Genomic DNA, 20,280 nt, shown 5'->3' on the forward strand with positions numbered 1-20,280 from the left:
CACACGTGTTTATTGAGAGTCAAAGCTCACTGGAGCCCCCCTGAAATAATGATGTTGTGCCATTGTGAGTCGTTTTTTTTTTCTTTAGCCTCTGTACTTACTCTAGAGACTCGAGTTATCACTTCTAACCAGAGAGTTAAATAGAAAGGAAGACAGCAGAGTCATGAGACCCTGGCTTTCATGCTCTCTCTTTCTAATCGATTCCAGATGTGCGGATTGGCATGGTGTCAGCTCTGGGACAATAACGAATGGGAGTCCTTTCTCCAGCTAGCAGCAAGCGGCTACTGGTCCCAGCAGCATGGCCTGTGTGTTTTTATTTCTGAGGCTTCACTTGGCTGGAGGCATTGGCCCATGTTGAATGTTTACCTGGCAAGGACCTCAGAGTAGATGATAGCAAGCCACGAAGACCGTAGCCCAAGATGTCTCCTCCAAAAGAAGGCCACAGAATGCTTCTAAGTGGTCCTAAGCAAGGGTCACAGCAGAGGCTAGATTTGGGATAGAAACCTTTTATTGTAGAAATGGCACTCTGGAAACCATTAACTTAGGACCCTGTCCTTCCTATAGATGAAGTGTTTGTCTTTCCTGTGGTCCAGGAGGGAGGAAGCAAGAGAGGGTTATTCCCAACTGTTGATGCTTACAAAAGTCAACCACATGCATGAGGCAGAATCAAGTGACTGGGGCTACAGATAGGCATGAAAAAGGACCTAGTAGGGACAGTTAGGCCTGTTTTCATGAAAGAGATCCTATGGAAGATATGGTTAGATCTGACTTGATTCAAGTGGTTGACCTCCCTCTTTGAGGCAAGGTTGGCCTTGAGCACCTTGGTCTGGGACCCAAACTCTTCATGTGTGCCTCAAAGTCTTGAACTAAGTTAGCTGATCCCAGCTTCCCTGGTTGTGCTTGGGTTCTGTCCTGGGTTTCACAGTCTCTTCTGGATTCTCAGTCATTGAGCAACTTCTCTTGCCATAAACCACAGGGAGAATCAGCACTGAGGGTCAGAAACTGGAAGAAAAAAAAAAAAAAAAAAAAACGAAACACAGATTGGTTTGAGTTAAGTGTGACCTTCTTCAGCAGAGGAATGGGAAGTTCGGTGGCCAGGATGGTACTGCCAACCCTCTGGAGCCGACCGTGAGATTCCGATGGTTTGGTAGTGTAAGAATTAGCTTTGTGCTCTTGGGAACACAAGGAGTACTGACTTGTGGCTTTCCAGGAACATGCCACAAATAGAAGATTCTAGAAGGTCACAGAAGGTCTTCATTTCGGGTCTTAAAAAGAATGATGCTTTCGTTTGTTGGTGAATAGGGCTGTTAGCCTGAGTCTGAGAATTCTGTGGGTTTGAAAAGACTGCCCCGAAGGGGGAAAGGGATGGGTCGGCAAAGGGCAAAGGTCCCTTTCAGGCAGCAAGGAAAGCTGAGGCTGTCAGCTGAGTGACTAGATCTGACTTGCTAGGACCGAGTAAGTGTGAATGGACAATCCTGCCTTCTCATCCCCACTGAGGACTCTGCTCTTCTCTGGTTTGGGACAGCAGATGCAGGCGGAGACAAGTCACGTCATTACGTTTACCATTACCAGCCCAGAACCCCGGTCCAGGGATCAGCGGCCATACATTCTTCTTGCGGTCCAAGTTCTCCCAAATAAATCCTGCTTTTGGAACCGCATGTGGACATACATTCAGAATGTTACCTCCTAGGGAACTGTGCCTTTGGACCCCTCAGGTAAGATACCGGTAACCCCACTTTGGCTAGACTGGGTTTCATGCAATGGTGCACAAGCCCAGAGATGATAACAAGAAAAATCTAAAGAGTTTGCAAGAGGCCTCCCTTCCTTCTATACTTAACAACCAACAAATGTTTACCGGTGAGTTAGGTGTGGTACCACATAGTCTAGCAACTAGGTCGGTAAACACGAGACTTCAGAAGATTCTGTATGTTTGCCAGATGCATGTCATTGCCTAGTGAGACAGGGGAATGGGTGACTTCAAATCCAAGACCAGTAAACCTACAGCTAATGTTAGGAGAGTCTTCTGTTCTCAGAATCTAGCCCGACTTTCACTTGCCCACTGCAGTTTAACTTAGACAACTCTTTGCGTAGGACACTCGCGTGGCTGACCATAATCTGGTAGGTGCCCTTCTCTGGCCTTCTTCCATTGGCCCTGTTGGTCTACTGTCACCATGGCAACCAGTGGCATGCCTGTTATCCTCACCAGATGGCCAGATCGGTGAGGGTGGGGGAGTGCTTGCCCCATTCCCAGAATTCATCACTACCTTGCGTGATGGGAAGGAAAAGTCACTGTGGACCTACAGTCTTTGGAGAAGGTATGTCCTTGAGATTTTCTCTGAGAAAGTTTGAAAAGGGAAGACCGTGAGAGACATGGAGCCTAGCTGCGCTGTGTTCCCACTCGGTGTGAGATTTCCACGGGAACCATTGCTCTTAGCAAAGAGGGAGGGTGTTCGCTTAAATGGATCCCCTCCCATGCCAGGGAGGTTTCCAAGATGCCAACCACGCTAATGATTCTTACCATTCAGCGGAGTGGGCCACATGCCAGGTCACTTCTCTGGATATCTGGTCTGATCTTTCTGACGACCTTGCTGAAAAGACACTTGTCTTCATTTTTTGCAGACCAGGGGGGCTGAGCCTCAGAAAAGGTGGGACTTGGCCAGCACTGCACAGAGACTGAGCCAAGAGTCTTAGCCAAGGCTGTTTGGCTCAAAGTCAGCAACCTTCAAATACATTGTTTGTAAACCTCCTCAAAGAATTGACCTTCTTGTACATTTTAAAGCTTATACATAAAGATTTTTGTATTATATGTTTAAATCATTGCCTAAAAACGTTAGAGTATTATATTGAATGTATATGTACTTTATTTTTTTGTCAAAATAACTGGAAATGTAAATTTGGTTCATCTAATTATGAAAAAGATCTCTGCCCCATTTCAAGTCCACCTCTTCCCAGACTCGGGCAAGTTATTGCTGTCTTGTGCGTGAGTGTTCTCTGTGATCGGAAATCAGGGTGGAACCTACAGGCTCGTGGGAGGATTGGATGAGCCACAGAAGGAGAGCTTAGCACCTCTGGTCTGCAGGGCTTGGTACGTGTGGGCCACCAACTTGTGCTGTCACACTGGCCCAGGTGTCTTTGGGTGAGCTCTTCAGGACTTCAGTTTAATTCACATGAGCATATTACTACCCGCCTTAGTCTAGATCCAGGGAGAAAGACAAGTCTGTGTGTCTTACTAGAGACCGTCTCGACAGAACCAGGTGCACACTTCACCTGCTTCTTGAATGGGTCTTGGAGTCTGTGCTTTCTCCCTGCCTCCGGTGGGAGTTTTGGCACAACGCTTACAGTGTGGTGCTTACAGAGAAGTCTTGCTTTCATTAAGGTGAGAACAGAAATGGGGGAAGATGTGCTGGCAAAGAGGGATGACCAAGGAGGATCTAGAAATTGGTTCTGGTAAGGTATACCTCTGTGTCCTGAAAGATGTTCCTCTAGACCTTCAGGAGGTGGTATACTATTTTGAAGTCCTCATTTGTCCTTGAAGTATTAGAACCACATGTGACCGAAATAGCCCTCTCTCAGCTAAGGCCAGCATCCAAGACATACCCAAAGGTTTTCTCATTTTTTTCCCCTCTAGGTGAGTCAGATTGCACTTGGCAGCTGCAGGGCCACAGACTCCTGCTATCTCAACGATGGTCTACAGCCCAGAACAGTAGCATTTCTGGTACACCCTGGAGCCACCCTGTCCTTGGAATCCTTAATAAGCATGTGGTGATCAGTTCTGTCTTCATTTCAGAGTTGCCGATGGTTGGGAGATTTAAGATACCCAACACCCTGAGACATGCCCTGGACCGACTATAAACCAGAATCCCTAACCAAACAGACGCACAGTTGTGCACAATTACTGGGTGCAGTATGATATCTTGGGACACATACGCAGCATGTGTTGGTGTTCTGGGTTGACTTTGAGCACCCTCATTGATCCCTAGTTGATAGTGTGGACTTAGGAGGTGTGGTCAAGCTAAAGGAAGTAGGCCCCAAAGAGACGAGCTTTTAAAGTTATACCTGGTCTCCAGCCCCTTCCCCACTCCTGATCTTGTCTGCCTGAGGCAAGACGTGGCCTCTGTCACATGCTCCAGTCAGTCACTGCCACAGGCTACGTTTTGCCTTTTCCTGAGCTCAGAATCACCAATCAAGGCTTCTGAGCTGAGACCCCTAAAAACAGGAGCCCAAATGCATCCTCCCTCCCTTGGGGCTTATACCGGGTCATTCCATCACAAGAGTGAAAATCTGATTAGCCCAGCTGGTAGGTAACACTAAAGGAAATCTCCGTCCTAGAACAATAGAAGTCACCTCTCCCGCCCGACTCTCTCTCCGGACCTATTAGCCTTCCTCTCTCAGACCTTTCTCCTCATGGTCCTCCCAGCTTCTGATAGCTATGGTCTACTCTCTATCCCATGAGATCCATATTTTAGCTTCGATGCATGGCTGAGAGCATGCGGGCATTCGTCCGTCTGTAGGCAACGTCTTCCGGTTTGGACGCTCTCGGGTGATTCCAGGGCATAGCTGGGCTGCGAACCAGACACGCCTAGGCAGCCACGCCCCCACATATCTGAGGTATCTCGGTGCCCCTGAGCACCAGGTGCCCTCTAGCCCTTTCCCACCCACCGCAAGACTCCCCCCGCCCCCCGCAACGTGGCCTTTGCTCTCCCCGCCCCTAGATTTCCCTCAAACATTCCCTCACCTTCCAACCCAGCTGAGTGACTCACTCCTGCCTCCCTTTCCCGCAACCCACCCTTGGTCCTTCCTCCATCTTCCCCATCTTGACCAAACTTGCTCGCTTTGCAACGGCCCCCACGGGACTTCTTCGGAGCATGCCGCGGAGCTTTTTCCCTCACGTGACCCTTATGGTTCTTTTTTTTTTTTTTTTTTTTTTTTTTTCGTGACCCTTATGTACTCTCCTTTCTTTCCCTGCACGCCTCCTTCTCACTAGACCGGGAGCCACGAGGGCAGAGTGAAGCCCCGCTGACTTTGCTGATCCCGAAGCCCCCACGCTTGACGGGGCACCCAGCAGCTGTGACCGCTCCCCACCCCTCGCTCGTCCTGTGCCTCATCCAGGTGGAGGGCAGACTTAACATGGCTGGCAAGTCCGGAAAAGGCAGGCAGGGCCTGACAGACCTTGACACTTTGCAGAGGAGGTGACAGCCACCAGGGAGTGGCCTGCTAGCCTCACAGCTAACTGGTCTCATTAAAGCTGTTAGGGTAGAGAGTGCTTTCTAGGGCTCCAGGCCTTGAATTCAACTCACAGCCTTAATGGGGGTGGGAAGGGCAGCTCTTTACAAATCACTATTCTAAAAGGAGTAGGCAAGCCTGACGTTAGGCAAACTGCTCTCCTTCCTGACAGAAGTTCCTGTCGTGTACATATCAGTTAACACAGAACTGGGGCTCTCCCTTCTAGATAATAACTTACCCTTTAGCAGAGCAAGAGGGGGTCTCCCCCCCAACACACAACTGGCAGAAACTGACCACCAGACCTCAAAGGAAACATCGCCCAAACTCCAGGCGCTGCCCGAACCTCTCTCTGGCAGCTTTTTTTTTTTTTTTTTTTTCTGGCTTCGAGACAAACTCATGATAAAAGTCCTTTTAATACAGAGGCTCGCATCTGGCCTGAGAGTCTGCCTCTGTTTTCCTCCACATTATGGAAACCCTCTCACAGACCACCCTTACAGAAAGCCAGGCAGCAGCACACAGATATTTAATGTCAGAAGCAGCCACAGAGAGGGGACCTCACCCAACCCTCACTGGCATCTGTGTCCCTTCAATAGGTAACACCGCCATGCCAGGTCACGCTGCGGACAGGCTCGGCATACGGATCCACACCAATCGCGCTCAAGACAGTTCTTGAAGATCGGATTTGGGACCTGCGAGCTGTAGGTGGGTGGTAGGATCCATTCACTAACTAGCATCTCAACCCTAACTTTTAGGAACTGGAGAGGTTTGGGGAGGTGCTTTCCTCCCGAGCACGGTAGCCAATGAGAGTGGATCTCTGAGTTGTAGAAGTGAGTCAGCCTCTGCTCCTCTCCTGGGTGGGCAGTGTACAGCTAGAACTCCTCAGGCCCCAGTCAGAACAGGGCCAGCTTATAAGTGATGAGAAGCCCCCCAAACCCCAACCTCCCAAGCGTGAGGCTTGGAACAGGCTGCAAGAGCTGCTGGGAGGCCCACAGGGGACCTTTAGGAATATGCAGCCATGTGTCACATTTGGCTGATAACTAGCACTGTGAGGGCTGCTCCTGGGATCTCTGAAGCAAGTGCAGCTGGCCACAGGCAGAAGCCAGACACCTTATAGACTGTTGCTAACCTTGGCTGTGTCTGTATCTCAACAGAAGCTGCCAGTGAGCTGGGCGGATCCCATTCCATTCAAACCTAAATCTCCCACTGAGACTTCAGCCCAAAGTAGGGCCTTCTGAGCCCAACGGGGAAACCTGTTTGCACATGCCCACACATTCCAGACACCAGGCCATGGTGACGTGTCTGCATTAAGAACTTCCCTCGCTCAAAAATGAGCCTCTGAGAAAGTTAACAGAGAGCTCAGACGTCGATGAGGGAGGCTAAGGAGATGGTTCAGCCTGGGTGGTGCTCGGCGTGCAAGCCTGAGAATCTGAGTTCAAATCCCCAGCACGCAGGTAAAATGCTGAGTGTGGCGAAGTACACCTGTGACCCCGTCACTGGTGGGGGTCAGGTGGGTAGACAGGAGCATTTCTGCAGCTTGCAGGCCAGTCAGTCAATCCAATCTGTGAGCTCCAGGTTCAGTGAGAGAATTGATATCAGAAAGTAAGATGGAGAACAATAAAGACATTGACCTCTGGCATCCACATGCATAAGCACATAGGTGTGCACACAAATGAACAGTGCACACAAATGGATATGCGCATGTGTGCACACACGTGCGCACACACACACACGCACGCACACTTTCTGATGAGAGCTGCAGTTTTGACATTTATCCAGAAAAGCACAAATTAGTCACACTGAGAAGAGGAAACAGCTTACCAAATATCAGCACTAATTTCTGAGATTCCACTCAGTTACATAATACTCTGCTTCCTCTTCTTCAGAGAACACGAAGCAAGCAACTGTCTGAACCACGGCTGTATAAAACGACAGCAAAGACTAACACGCGCGTACATGCAAGTGTGTGCACTTGTGGGCAAAGCAAGGCGTACTGCATTGCAGACAGAAAGCCCTCATAGCGAGAGAGAGGGCTCCCATCTCCCAATCTCACTGGAGATCGGAGGAAGCTTTTCTCAAGTTCGTTTCTGTTATCGAAGCCCACGGGCTGATGATGTAGTTTGTTTTTAAACCTTTGACTACAAAACACCCAGAGTAAACCCCTCCCCCGTTAGCCTTGACCACCCATCTCCAGATCCTCCCTTCGCCCACGAACCACGGGCTGTCCCCAACGCACACATACAGCACGCACGTACGAAAGGAGACATTCGCCTCCTGCTAGCCATCAGCGTGCATGGCTTCCCGATCCCCCACAAAAACAGACTCAAAAGATCATCAGATAAGAAATGTTTCAGAGCTTAGAACGAAATCCTCTCCTTGTACTCCCAAACTGCCTTATCGGAAGGATTTGTCAAGTGCCTTGGGCTGGGTTCTCAAACTCCCAGGCATATTTGTGGGGAGCAGGCCTGGCGGCTCTGCATTTACAGTTCAGGAGGGTTCCGTGGACGGGAGAGAGAAAGAGAGTCTCCTAGGATGTTGGCGATGGTGGATTAGAAAGTAATTTATCAAAGGAAAGAAAATGCGGTAGGAGATCACAGTCTGCTGCTAAGGTCTCTCAAATGGGCTGTGTCAGCTAAGACAGTGAGTGTGGGCTTTCTTTCTCACAATGACAACAAACAAACAATCAAAAACCCACGGAGTCCAATCCGGACTTGCCAGAGACTCAGAGGAAGCAAACCATTTTCTCCCCACAGCCCAATTCCATCCTGTTTCCTGGTAGGAAAGCTTCATGGTGGTGATTTCAACCGAGACAAACCCCATTGTTAAAATAATGTACTTTAAACCCAATGCTACTCAACACGTGTGGTGTGAGGAGACCAAGGAGGCGCTGCCCCGAGGGTCTTTGCTATGGATGCGCCCACCTGAGGAGTCTCGTTTCTTCCAGGCCGGCAGCCATGAGGGTGGCTGTGTTTCTGAAGAAAACATAGCAGGGTTAGGAAACCGAAGAGAAAGGAATGATGGAGACTTTGTGAGCTGGGAAGGACATCAGAGCAGAGCGCAGCTTCACCGACCTGACCAGCACTGGACCCTATAACAGTACTGGGAGCTCTGTGTGTGAAAACAAGTTTTCCTCCCTCCTCATTTCCCTTCCCTCAGTCCTCTCTTCTCTCTCCTTCTCCCCTCCTCTCCCCTCCCATGTCCTCCCCTGTCCTCTCCTCCTCTCTGGCTGGGTATGGGACTCTTTGTCACACATGCAGAGCTCCATCTCCACCCTGGGACTCTTAGCAGCCAAATCACAAAATAAAAAAAGAAATGGTGACATTTAGTTCAAACTATATAGTTGTCTTAGTCAGGGTTTCTATTCCTGCACAAAACATCAGGACCAAGAAGCAAGTTGGGGAGGAAAGGGTTTATTCAGCTCACACTTCCACATCGCTGTTCATCCCCACAGGAAGTCAGGACCAGAACTCAAGAAGGTCAGGAAGCAGGAGCTGATGCAGAGGCCAAGGAGGGATGTTACTTACTGGCTTGCTTCCCCCGACTTGCTCAGCTTGCTCTGTTATAGAGCCCAGGACTACCAGCCCAGGGATGGCCCCACCCACAATGGGCCCTCTTACCCTCAATCACTAACTGAGAAAATGCCTTACAACTGAGTCTCGTGGAGGCATTTCCTCAAGGGAGGCTCCTTTCTCTGTGATAACTCCAGCTTATGTCAAGTTGACACACAGAACCAGCCAGTTAATTGAAGCCAGTGCATTAAAAATTATTACAATATAAATTTTTTAAAAATGACCCATGCATTTCTGGAAGGTTTCGCATTTTATCAGAGATGTAGACAGTGAGGACTAGGAGGAAGGAGAAGAGATGAGGTCAAGCCAGTGCGCCTCGTGGGTTAAGGGCCACTTTGGTGAGGTTGCAGCCACAACCAGGAGCTAGCTTCTCAGGAGTGTGTGCACAGACCCCGTTCCTGATTCTCAAGGAGCAACGCTAAAACATCGGAGTTGTTCCAAAGTCCACCTGAGTAGAAGGATGGTTTCTTCCTGTGGCACCTCCTCAAGAATGAGCAAGCCAGTCTGCGTGTATAAGGCTTGTCACACTGCGAGGGTGGCAGAGGGAGGAGGGATGGACAAGTGACAATCTAGCAGAAAGACACAAGTGGTTGTGGGCCTCATCCACGTGAGCAAGACAGGGCCAGAGCACAGTCATTCAGAGTGTCACCCATCTGGAATGAGGACACAAAGCCAGCACATCAGTCATGAGCTGGAAGGGACGTCAATCAGGAGTTGGAACGGCCTGTTGGCCTTCTTCGACAAGGTTCTGGAACCTTTGGAGGAGCCAGGCACAGTTTAGGTCAGAGCTCGGAACTCAGAAGGCAGGCAGGGAGTGATGCCTGGGCCTCCAGGATGGGTAGCCTGGGGCTGATGTGGCCGGAGCTCTTCCTGACAGGCGGGAACTAAGGAGAGCCTTCGTTAGCATGCCAGCACCATTCTGAGTCCACGAGGTCCGGGAGAAACACCGCACTGGCCTACTGGGGAGATCTTTCAGCAGGCTGCCTTCCTGGTGGTCAGCTGAGGTTGAATCCCAGAGTCTCAGGAAAATCGCATGAGAGGAAAGCCCTGAAGTTCCTCAGAACATCTGGGTGACCTTGGATAGAGTTTACCATGCAAAGCAGTGAACCCCATGATGGAGAACTGAGGACTCATTTGAGGCCTTTGTTAGCATTCTGTCTAAGCTCCACCTCCACAGCTACCTGGCAACAGCCAAGTGTGCCTGACACTATAAAAGGGGCTGCTTGCCCCCTCACTCTCTTGCTCTTTTTTGCCCTCTTTGTCCCTTTTCTCCCTATTCTCCTCCCTGCTTCTCTCCATGTGCTCATGACTGGCCTCTTCTCTCCTCCTCTCCTCCTCTCTCTCTCTCTCTCTCTCTCTCTCTCTCTCTCTCTCTCTCCCTATTACCCTCTTAACTCCCCTCCCCATGCCCTGAATAAACTCTATTCTATACTATACCCTGTCGTGTGGCTGGTCCCTCAGGGAGAAGGGATGTCTCAGCATGGGCCGGCTGAGGCGCCCCCTTTCCTCAGACCTCCATAGACCATAGTCCCCCTCTCCTTATCCTTTTATAAACACAAAATTGGTGCTGAAACCCAAGGCATATCCTCTATCTTTTTATAAACACCTCAACCTTGGCTTGGAGCACCCTGTTCAGACTGCAGCAATAATCAGTCACGATATGGGGCTTCCAGAGGCAAGGCCCGTGACTTCATGTGGGAAAAGACTCTCCTAGGGCAAGAGAGAATGAAATCAACACCAAGAGTGCGGGATGGGGGAGGCTCCATTAACAGAGAGCGTCTTGACATAGAGTCCTTGCATCCGGGACTCTATGTCGAGATTTTACCCCTGCAATGATGAATGCCAACACATGCCCTTTGACCTCCCTTAACTGTACTGTGCTTGTTACTCCCAACTGAAAGAATCTTGGCTGAGGACAAGTGGGTCCACGCCAAGTGTGTGGCTTTTTTCTACAAGGAACCCACTCTGTTACGAGGACATTTTTCTTCCCTGAAGGCTTGCACAAACAACCAAACAGCTGAGCAGGCCAGATGCCTGCAAAAGCCATCCCTTTTCCCTGGAATACGGTGCGTGGGTGGACGCACAGGGATCTCCGCACAGGAAGAACGGATAGCCTGGCGACCAAGGGCTCCTCTTAAAGTGCCTCCAAGAACAGTTTTACCCCGCCCCTTCCCAGAGCCCTTCAGTGACAGCCAGTCCATTTCCTGTCACATGTGGGATCTGGTCCCAGCTGCTCTCCAACATCCGTGCCAGCCATGCCTGCCCTCACCCCCACCCACCCCTGCGTTCTCCAGCCACTGTTTCTTTAATGTGCCAAGTTTACTTCTGCATCGGGAACAGTATACTGGCGCGCGCTCTCTCTCTCTCTCTCCCTCTCATTATTCATAACTTTCTCTGAAGAAGCCAGATTCCATGCAGCCTGTCAAATTGTTATGTCTGAATATCTGTACTGTTTGTTTTGTGGTCTGTTCACTATACGTGTCCCCACTGTGTGTAAACCTCTGTGGGCAGTCATCTTACTCCTTGTTTATCTCCATGCGCCCAGTGTACAGGGGGCCACCTCATACACAGTACTGTCCAATAAACATTTATCAGTTGCAGAGACTGAACACACAGGCTGTTTATGTGGTCAGCTCTGACCTGTCCTCTCAGACCTGTACCTGCACTAACAAGATCAGTGCAACCTATTTCCCAGGACTCAAGCTGGCCACGGAGCATCCATTCTGCCGGAAGTGGTGAGTCGATGCTTCTTCTGCTCTGCGAGTTTACAGAGATGCAACGGCAATGTGGAAAGTAGGTCAGCCTATGCCTTTGTGCAGGACACATGGTGCTGTGTGCACTTTTAGGGGTGGCCCAAGGCAGTGAGGTTGGTAAGAGCCACAGACAAGGATCCTTTTAAGACATGTGTACTTTCCCTCTTGAAGCATCTCAGGATGTGGAGGATGCAGGGGTCCCCCTACTCTTCTCCTGAAGTTTATCACAGAGAGGAACACGGGTGGCTTGTCTTGAAAGGGGTGTGAGGTAGAACTCCTCCGAGTACACTTGAGGGCTGTGACAATCCTGTTAGTGTGTTACAGCTAATTAGATTATTTACGCCCATAGAGGGGATTTCGTATTAACCTGAATATCTGGTTTCAGAGGTGTCTCATAATCTTTTAAATATGTTCTCGGTCCTATAGTGATTGGGAGTCAAAACATGTCTGAAAACGATACAGGGTAGCTAGCCCCTTACCCACAGAGAGTGACCTGCCCCACCTGTTCCTCCAGAGGGAGGACACGGGACTCAGAAGCCCTTGGAGACCTTAAATCTTCAAGTCACTGCATAAAGGGAATTCACACCCGAGTTCAGACCCACCAGACAGCTGGGTGCCAGCCTGCTGTTTACCAGGGCACTGACTCACTGCTGCCTGTCAGAGGGTAGATTTAGAATCTGAACACAAGGGGAAAAAATCCACCTGAAGAGCCTGGGAGGCCTCGGGCCAGGCTGGTGAGGCTGAGGGAGCATTGCAAGCCCCGATCCACCAGAAATTACTCACTTGTGCCTTGGAACTCTTGCCTAAACTTGGCCTAACAGAAGGCCCATGTCTCACGGCCAGAATGAGGCAATGTCCAAGTGCTGAAGCTTAGCCAATGAATCAGTCCTGAAAGGAAGAACAGACTCCACTTTAGAGGGAGCCTGACACAATTTTTCTCTTCTGTTCCATCCAATGTGCGCATACACACACACACACACACACACACACACACACACACACACACACACACGGTGTTAGATAAACTGACTGACAGCTCAGTAAACTACGTGGTCAACTGGCACCCAGGCCATCTGGTTCTGAGGGATTCCAAGAGGCAAAGAGATGCGCTGAAGAAGTTGGACTACAGCAGAAACGATGGACCTTGGCACCGAGGCTGGGCTGGGGAGGTCTGTGCTCCTTCTGTTCCTTTGGCTGCCCGAGCTGATCAGTCAGCCCAGGGTCAGCCGATCCCTCTTTCCGAAGCATTCTCACTGAATCACAACACCCAAAAAACAAAGATGAATGTTGGAGCAGGAGGCACATTGGAAACTTTCCAGACCAATCCCCGTATTTGTAAACAAAGCAAGAGCCCCACTTTGTCCGAGGTCACCCAGCAAGTCCATCCCAGAGTCAGGACCCGGAAGCCAGGCTTCTGATTTCCGGCATTACTCATTCTCAGTAAGCCTACGCACCACCTGGCCTTGGTGGTATCCATATGTCCGTCTGTACTTCCCCAGGGAGATTCTAGGGAACTCTAGTCTCCCTCAATTGCCTAAGGTGTGTTATTATTTATGGTCACAAAGTCCCTTAAGGATATTTATGACTTTGATGCTCAAAAATGCTTCATTAATGGCCCCCTAGTCTACCTCATGAGACCCAAGACGATGACGCAGAAAGTTAACAAAGTTAACAGCTACTTCGGTGCTTTAGGATCAGCAGTCAAGGAAATGCCAGGTGAGAAACTCAGTTGGAGGGGGAGGGGGAGGAAGGAGAGGGAGGAAGAGATATTATATGTAACACACACACACACACACACACACACACACACACACACTATACACACATACATGCAGGTCCCCATAGAGGACATTGGATCCCCCGACGCTGGAGTGGTGACAGGCAGTCATGAGTCACCTGAGGTGGGTGCTGAGAACCAAACCTGGGTCCTCTGTAAGAATGGAAAGTGCTCTTAACCCCTGGGCACTCTCCCCAGCTCCAACGTACCTTTCCTTTAGTCCTCCCAGGACAGGATAGTGAGGAAAAGGATAGAGCAGTTTAATGGACGGTTACTGAATTAAAACCTTTGGGTACCAGGAACAGGGCTCTAAGCTATACACTGCCCAACCTGCCACTCTATCACCGGTCTAGCAGGTCTTGACAGACACCATAACTCCAGAGACATCCCCACACCACTCCCCTGGGAATTAACGGTCTTGGTAGAGCCCTCCCCTCACTCTTTGAGAGTAAACAGTGGTAAGGTTACAGCAAGAAGGAAAACAATGGTGGTTTCAAAACAAAAAAAAACAAACAAAACAACGCTCTGGGGCTTGCAACAAAAAGGATGTTTTTAACATAATGCTACTACAGAAACTCAGGAGGCCCCACGTCTGGTTAGTACTGTCAAGAGGACAGGCTCATAATTTACCTAGAGTTAGCATTCTGTCTCGGCAACCACCAAGTGTGCCTGACACTGTAAAAGGGGCCGCTTGCCCCTCCTCACTCTCTTGCTCTCTTGCTCCTGTTTTGCTCTTGCCTTCCTGCCCCCACTCTCTCTCCCCCCATTTCCTCCCCCCTGCCCCTCTCTCCATGTACTCATGGCTGGCCTCTTCTCTCTCTCTCTCTCTCTCTCTCTCTCTCTCTCTCTCTCTCTCTCTATCTCTATCTCTATCTCTTCCTCCTCCTCCTCCTCTTCTCTCTCTGCCCCTATTACCCTCTTAACTCCCCTCCCCATGCCCTGAATAAACTCTATTCTATACCATTCCGTCGTGTGGCTGGTCCCTCAGGGGGAAGGGATACCTCGACATGGGTCCACGGAGGCACCCCCTTTCCCCGTACTTCGCCACACCTCCATAGAACACATCCCCCTTCCCTTTATCTTTTTATAAACACATCACCTAGGAGGCTTGCCTCTGACTAGGCCCATGGGGGATTATCTAGATTTGGTTAAATGAGGCAGGAAGACCCATCTTAACTGTGGTGGCATCATCTTATTGGCTGGATCGTGAGCAGAATGAGACGTGAGCTGAGCACCTGCTCTCATCCCTGCCTGCCTCCTGCCCGTGGCTGCAAAGCCACCAGCTGCCTTCTCCTTCTTCTGTCTGCCATTATGCCTTCCCGGACATGACAGACTGCACCCTTGAACCACGAGCCAGAACAAACTCTTTCTCAGCTATGTTGCTTTCAGTATTTTAGCCACGGGAGCAGAGAAGGAACTAAGACAGCCAACAAGGAGCAGAGCTAAGATTGCAGCCAAGTGTATGAGCAATAGCGACAAGCACGAGGCTTGGAGAGAGCAGGTGAGAGCAAAGTGAAGCGCTGGGCAGAGGGGGAAGACTCAGGCTCCTCCCCCAGCCGCCACCCAGTCCCGTCCACGATACAGAACATCTAGAGGCAAGAGTTTGAGCAACTGGGGCAAAAGCAATCTCAAAACCGAGTAATGGCATACAATTTTACTGGGGTGCAAATTGAGATGGCTTCGAGTATTCTAAATAAAGTAAGTTTGAAGGTGGCTATCCAAGCGGGCCTGAGACCACCGTGAGTAAAGCCTGCTCTCCGGGGCCTGAGAATTTGGCTGGTGGGATTTCTATCATTTTATAGGATTGCCCCTAAATTATGGTGGGTCACACAGTGCCTCAGGTGTCGAACATTTGTTTTGCCTTCTGGGAGTGTGACGCATCGGTACCTGATCAAACCTCAAGGAAACAGACCAGAGTAGCGAGTCTCTGGTGGGCGGTAATAGGCAAATGGATCACAGTTAACTCGGTTTTCCTGATAAGAAGTAGCTTTGTCTGAGCATGCGTGGGAAGGTGGACACAGGAAGCCCTTTGTCTGAGCATGCGTGGGAAGGGACACAGGAAGCCCCCAGGCCCCGGGAGAAAGTCTTCAAACTACGTCTACAAACATCCTTGGGACATGGCTACCATGAATTCTGGCTGAGCGCACTTGCCACTGTGTTTGGTGAGAGTCATTTAGTGAATTTCTAAACAATGGCCCTGGGGACCTGTAGCACAGGAGCTCTCATTAAAACACATCCAAAAACACTGTAAGACCAATTTACCAATAGCACTGTGGAGGAAAACTCATCATAAAATGACGACACCCACCCGGTTGGCTTAGGACTTAACCTTTGGCGCTTTATAGAGAACATCGGCGGGGTCCCAGAGGCATGGCAACTCTCTTGCCTTCGCCTTCCATCGGCTAAGATTACGGCATGATCCTTCGCTTCTGGCATGCATGTCGTTGGGTTCTGCAGAGAGGGCTCGAATGTAGATCAGGCTACGGCCCCCAGACTTGTAAAGGACTCAAAGCCTGAAGAATATGATAAAGGAGGAATGGATCCCAATCCAGACATCCAGTTAGAGTGTGTCAGAAAATTCCACAATCGAACGCTTGCCGTTTTCCCCTCAGCGGTTCTGTAGCTGGAATACTTCAGCAAAGCCAAGCAATGCATCTTTTTTTTTTTTTTTTTTTTTTTGGTTCCTTTTTTTCGGAGCTGGGGACCAAACCCAGGGCCTTGCGCTTCCTAGGCAAGCGCTCTACCACTGAGCTAAATCCCCAACCCCGCAATGCATCTCTTATAGACGATCTTTCTCTCCACAGGTGAGGGTGATCACCAGCTATGACCAGTGCTGTCTAAACTATGGTGAAATGTGGATCCCTTCTCAGCGACTGACAGATGGCTCTCCGTGTGTACAGGTTACTGAATTCCACAGTATGGCACTCAGCAGGACTCTGAGCTAATCTCGGTCTTCCTGGCAAGAAGGAGAGGAGTCGATGAGTGATGCCTAGACTCAATACATGATGCCTAAGCTGGGGGGAAAATGCACTCGTTTGCTTTTCCTGATCTTTGGGTCCAGGATATGGAAATTTGAGAAAGTAATCGGGGGAGGGGTATGGTTGTCCACACCTTTTACTCACACTTGGAAGGCAGAATTAGGTGAATCTCTATGAGTTGGAGGCCAATCTGACCTACACAGTGGGTTCCAGGCCAGCCAAGGCTACATACACATCGAGAGTTCATCTCAGGAAAATTAAACGACAACTGTAGCCCTAATTTTAACTACCTAAGAAGATCCAGGAGTATAATGTAAAAACCAAGATCATTCGACTCTCAAGAAACTCAAGTAACAAATTTCTGCTTAAGACCAAAACACCCCCCAAACCTCACTGCCTCTGAGTGACTTGGGTTCCTCTGAGGGAGGACTGAGACAGTCACTGAAGCATTCTTGTGCACTCATTATCTGCTACTGTGCTAGTCTGTAAATGGCTCTCTGCCTGTGCGTGTTGGGGGCTGGGAGGAAACCCAGGGCCTCATGCTGCTCGGCAATTCACTTTCTCATGGAGCCGAATCCTCAGCCCTTTAGAACGGCTTTTGTTTGGGACTTCCAAGTACACTGTGGTTAACTGGGCTTTAAAAAGCAACTGTGGTGTGCGCTCCAGCCGCAAGCAAGAGTCAGCCCAAAAAGTCCTCGAGGAATTGCACACAGGCACTCCCTCTAGGTAGTAGACCAGCCATGTTCTTCGTTTTTCTTCATTCTGCTACTTCCTGTTCACCCCTGACCTCTCCTTGCTGTTAGCTTCTTTGCTCTGCGACCCTAGACGCTGTGGCCTATACAATCCAAGAGGAACCGTTTTTCTGATTTCTGGTTGCCAGTTTACTGGTTGAGTTTAATGTGTATGTGTGCATGGGTGTATGTATGTGTGTGTACAGTGTGCATGTGAGTATGTATGTGTATGGTGTGTGTGTGCATGCGTGTGCATGTATATGTACGTGTGTGTGTACGTGTATGTGTGTGTAAATGTGTATGTTTTTCTGGACAAGATCAGAGGGAGGGAAGGGAAGAAAGTGCCCCGTAAGGGCACAGCTGGACAGTCCTGCAGCCCCTGTATTCCCAGCAGCTTGAGGGCCGCTCACGGGTGCACACTCCTTACTGGTTTGTGGATTTTCTTCAGTATAAACACAGATAGAATCATGTCATCTCTAAAGGTCCCACAAGGCAGAATCTAGTTCTTTTCCTTCCTGTGGGGCAGAATAGAGAAGGCATCGGGGATTCTGGGGCAGAGGCTGGGAGGATGAGGTATGGCCATGATTCTAAAGTTCTGTTATAGCTTATAGCTCATACCTTAACTTCGAACATCAGATACCAGGCCGGGTTCTACCTCCGCTGAAAGTGTTTAAAGGTGCGAGATGGTAACTTTCCGATAGCGTGGGAGAATTAGGCACTTCAGTGTTTGCATCTGTGAATTCCATTAATTGCATGAGTAGTAGTTGGGGTTTTCTTTTAAGTTTGAAAACCTAGACTGAAACAAAACATAAATAATATTCTAGTTATACTTAGATAATGATTCGGACTTTGAGCGTAAAATGTCTACCCGGCTGTACTAATGTTTGCTTAATATTGAGGTAGAGATGGTAAGTAAGTAACAAAAATGAGAGAGAGAGACAGACAGACAGACAGAGACAGAGACACAGAGAGAGTGTATATGTCAGAGAGACAGAAGAGAGAGTGGGTGAGAGAGAGAGAGAGAGAGAGAGAGAGAGAGAGAGAGAGAGAGAGAGAGAGAAGTCTAATGAAAAAGATGACGGCCAGCTGCCTGACTCTGGCCTGAGATAAGATCCACACATCTTTCCTGGGTTCAAATTCTAGCTCTAACAGTCTTTCCATTTCTGCCTCCAGGTTCACACCACTGTGCCTGCTTCCTACTGACTGAATCTAAACCTTTAGCTCACAAAATACAAAAGCACCAGACACAAGACAAAAGGGCAAAGGGCGGACTGAGATACACTGTTGCAAAACAGGGGCATGCAAAGCAAGGTCCTCATTGGAAACCAGTTTTGAAGGAGTTTCGTAATTGTCAGCTAGGTAGAACCGGAAGAGGGAACTTAAAGAGGGATAAGGAAAATTGACAATGAGCGTATGAACAAATTCTCTCTTGAAACACTCAAAGGCGGGCACAGGGTTCCAGTCATTCTACAAGGCAGATTGTTACTCTCTCAAGTGCGCATGCCCACCACTCAGAACTAGGACGTCACGGGAGGCAGACTCCAGGATGTCTGCACGGAACGAAACTCAGGATTCTCATGGCAAAATCGAGAACGATCAGGAATCATGTGGTTTGCTAAATAGGTTCAAGTAGGACTGTGAACAGGGCCCAGGCAGCTCTTAGAGCGTGGCTATGGACTGGGGACCGGACTGGCAAGTAATCTGTCAAACCAGGGCAGGAGCACATGGCGTGCCACTCAGTGTGTACAGTGGACGGAACAGGAGCTGGCTGTGGAACTGGAGTCACCCAGCTGCCCCCGTCCTGGTCCCTCTGGCCCTCCCAACAGAGACATCTTAATGTATGAAAAAGCTATAAACACGAGCATTTACCTTGTCATACTGAACAACTCAGCCTGAGGTCATCGGCATGCTGCACTTAGTCTCCCTGACTCAGAATTGTGCATTGGCTTGCTGTTATGTTTTTAAAGGAAGGCTATAAAAGACTGGCAGAGCTCACACTAAAACGCTGAGGTGAGGAGGGGAGGGGCAGTGGAGGGGTGGAAGTAGGGGGGGTATGTCCGATCACCCCTGGTTTTCCTCACTGATCATAAATTACACTTAGGGAGGTTACCAGGAGTCTTGGGGAAACAGCTGAAGCCCATCTTTCTAGGAAGAAGAGCTGATGGTGAGGGGAAGCCACCCCCACGCTCTAGGAAGCAGCTCCCCAGTCCCTGGCCAGCTGCACCGTGGAGGAGGGCCTCTCCCAGCCTGCTGGCAACAGGCTGCAGGGTCACGGGGCAGGGCTGTGCCTGAGCAGCCAGCACACTACTCCATTGTCTGAGGAACACACCCCATTGAAGTCAATGAGAAACAGATGGCGGCCTGGACCGCTCTTGCGCTCTTGCTCTGCACACCTCCAGTGTCAGCCCGCTCACAGCCTCCAGGGTCAGCCCGGGATCTGCTTTCCATTTTACAGACAGAGAAGAGCCACAGAGGAAGGAGTGAGGGAAGCTATAGTCTCCAGCGAGCCAAGGGAGTTGATGCAATAATAATTCAGTTCCCACCCACCCCCCTACTCAGGAAGGCAAGACCATCCAGGCAGGCAGGATGCCTGCAGCCTGGGCTATAAACTCTAGCTTCCCTCCCCTCCCCCCCTGGTTCCAGCAAGCCCCTGCCTAGATCTGTGGACTGCCCCCTCCTCACTCCCCCCCCCACCCCCGCCACTCTTGGGGCCAGCAGCAATAGAGTTCAAATGGGGTTTTTCAGTTTGCATTGTGAGAGGAAACTTTGTAGTCAATCCCAGCAGGAAGCAGGTCTCAGATAGGTGGGGTGGAAGGAATCTGGGTCCCTCACAGGGGATCATTTCAAGCACTGGCACAAGCTAGGGACAGCCATTTGGCCAGAATTGGGCATGAAGTCGTGTATCGGGTATAAGGAGAAGCATTGGAGCTGCCTGGGGCCTGTCCAGGCTCTCTCTTAATTGCTGTGTTACCTCAGGTCAACTACCCAAGCCCTCTGAGCCCCCGCTTCCTTATCACGTAGCTGGGTAGGAGACTAGTGTCCCCTGGTAGGCAGCAAAGGCGGCAGGGGCTAATTCACCAGAGCGGGCTCACTGCTCGGCACATATGCAATACTCCTTAGAGGCCAGCTCCTATTAGAGCGTCTTACCTTTCTTCAGATTAACATCATTTGGCATCATGGCATGCTCGTGTGTATATTTTCCATAACCCCAACTGAGCTCTGTCTGAGGGCAGTCTCTCCCTGGGTGCCACC

General features: G+C 49.9%; 3 long non-coding RNA genes across 8 annotated transcripts; 2 read left to right on the plus strand and 1 right to left on the minus strand.

Annotated features, from left to right (window-relative positions):
- Positions 1-494: 494 nt before the first annotated feature.
- LOC102555503 (uncharacterized) lies at positions 495-8,553 on the plus strand. Of its 6 annotated transcripts, XR_010059055.1 has the most exons (8): positions 512-1,715; positions 2,092-2,118; positions 2,207-2,315; positions 3,629-4,608; positions 4,985-5,189; positions 5,817-5,925; positions 6,375-6,674; positions 8,165-8,553. It is a non-coding gene; the product is annotated as an uncharacterized LOC102555503 (long non-coding RNA). The 6 variants fall into 6 exon arrangements; XR_010059056.1 differs by having other exon boundaries at positions 495-1,715; positions 2,092-2,315; positions 3,629-5,925; XR_010059054.1 differs by having other exon boundaries at positions 497-2,118; positions 3,629-5,925.
- Positions 8,554-10,901: 2,348 nt separating this feature from the next.
- LOC134482670 (uncharacterized) lies at positions 10,902-17,163 on the plus strand. Its single transcript, XR_010059058.1, has 2 exons — positions 10,902-11,524; positions 16,124-17,163. It is a non-coding gene; the product is annotated as an uncharacterized LOC134482670 (long non-coding RNA).
- LOC120097786 (uncharacterized) lies at positions 16,142-18,992 on the minus strand. Its single transcript, XR_010059059.1, has 3 exons — positions 18,898-18,992; positions 17,647-17,824; positions 16,142-16,275 (listed from the first exon to the last, which is right to left on the minus strand). It is a non-coding gene; the product is annotated as an uncharacterized LOC120097786 (long non-coding RNA).
- Positions 18,993-20,280: the final 1,288 nt, after the last annotated feature.

This window comes from Rattus norvegicus, chromosome 17 (assembly GCF_036323735.1).
Source record: "Rattus norvegicus strain BN/NHsdMcwi chromosome 17, GRCr8, whole genome shotgun sequence".
Classification (NCBI taxonomy): domain Eukaryota; kingdom Metazoa; phylum Chordata; class Mammalia; order Rodentia; family Muridae; genus Rattus; species Rattus norvegicus.